This window comes from Sinocyclocheilus rhinocerous, unplaced genomic scaffold (genome assembly GCF_001515625.1).
Source record: "Sinocyclocheilus rhinocerous isolate Xijiao unplaced genomic scaffold, SAMN03320098_v1.1 scaffold51, whole genome shotgun sequence".
In the NCBI taxonomy this organism is placed as follows: Eukaryota; Metazoa; Chordata; class Actinopteri; order Cypriniformes; family Cyprinidae; genus Sinocyclocheilus; species Sinocyclocheilus rhinocerous.
In genome coordinates this window covers 49,244-50,911 of record NW_015641017.1, presented here as the reverse complement: position 1 = coordinate 50,911, position 1,668 = coordinate 49,244, and the positions used below count along the sequence as shown (strand labels likewise).

At 38.5% G+C, this 1,668-nt stretch overlaps 1 protein-coding gene across 1 annotated transcript in view; it reads left to right on the top strand.

Annotated features, from left to right (window-relative positions):
- Positions 1-211: 211 nt before the first annotated feature.
- pdgfab (platelet-derived growth factor alpha polypeptide b) overlaps positions 212-1,668 on the top strand; it is a 21,997-nt gene continuing 20,540 nt past the window's right edge. Inside the window, exon 1 of the mRNA XM_016569967.1 lies at positions 212-222. The gene's annotated coding sequence lies outside the window, so the exon portion shown is untranslated. The remainder of the gene's footprint in view (positions 223-1,668) is intronic.

The following is a 1,668-nucleotide window of genomic DNA, read 5'->3' as shown; positions in this document are numbered from 1 at the left end:
AGTGCATCTCGAACATGTTCGTCCATTCAGAGACGTGAAGCACCGAAATCGTATATTCTGTGGATTGATTTTAAATGGACGACACTGACAGTGTTTGGCCTCCGGCGGGGGCCAAGGTCAGACCACCACGACGTGGTAAGACCCCTGTCTTCCTCTTTTTCCTTTCCCACATTCCACGCTGCTCTCAAAAGTTAAGAAGTCGAGCATATGACAGGTAGCAGAGTACCGGCAATTACCCCAGCACACCTCCTCCCCGAATTCCCCGCTTCCTCCGCTTTTTTAAAGAGGGAAAATAAAGAGGCACTGTTTTACAACAAATCTGTTCGAGGCCTGCGTGTTCAGGCTGGTCCACGGTGTGTGTGGATGTGAGTTCAGTGTCGTTTGGCAGACACTCTTAATCCAAAGCAACTTATTGGTGCTTCTTATTGAGTTGTCTGTGTCACAAAGATGAGATCTCGGAAAACCTCAAGTTCCTGGGCCACTTAAATGTTTCTGTATGTTAAGATGGCAGGAGCTTAACTGTTAGAACCATCACCCTAAGTGCATATGTTCATGAGTGGGTTGTGTTGTTGGATGTGATGCAGTGTTTCTTGGAGATATTGTGACGCTAAGTGAAAATTGTATGCTCACATTCCTTTATAACAATGTTTTATTTGTGCTTTTGATTTATTAGGGGTTTTTACTAAGGCAAGTAAGGTATGTTATTTATTTATTTATTTTTAGAGGACCTTATAAAACGGATGTAGCTGGACATTTATTTTATTATTTTATTTTATTATATTTTATTGCATTGCATCAAATGGCACCACTGAGGTGATTTTATTTTATTTTATTTTCATTGCATTTATTTGATTTTTATTGCATTTGTTGCATTGCATTGCTTCAAATGGCACCTTGTAGGGTAGCTATTTTTTCTAAGCAATCAGACCTTAGCCTGGCAGACAATAAAACATGCCAAAAAAAAAAACTCCCATAGATTTACACTGAAGTGACTCGAGGTAGGTGGGCCTTTTTGCAAGTATGCAACCACCCAGAAAACCCTAGCATTATGCTGCTGAGTTTTGCACAGACAAGTGCCATGCACCATTAACATTTTCTTCAGAAAATGCAAAAGTATTCGTAGAAATTTTTTTGAACTGAGGGAACAGCATCCAAAAATCACACTGATATCATTGACTCTTCTGAGCATTTAAAGATTTTTATGAATAAAGTGGCAATAGAGGGGGAATGCTATACACCGAATCATTCTCTCTCTTTGTGTTTCAGCTGCCACGGGACGGTATAGGCACTTGGATGGTTTGAGAGAAAAATGGGGTTTAAAAGTGTATAAGAACACTCTTTCATGTTAACATTTTAGAAATGTAAGTGGAGCAAAGTTTGCATGCAAAAAAGCCAGAGTGTTTTCAGGATTTTGCTATGTGGTTGTCAAGGTTATGAGATATGGCACAAGTTTTTTATTTCTCCTGAATTAGCCACACAAATAAACCCTTAACTGTAAGTATGAGCATTAAACAAACCACACTGAATTCAAAGGTCAGACAAACAAGAATTCAAAATAGTTTCAACCTTCTTATATAAAATAAAACAAAGAAAAGAACAAGTGTCTTATCATTTATTATACTACATAGACATCAGTAGTTGTCCGCAACAAACAATGTTGATCTGCCG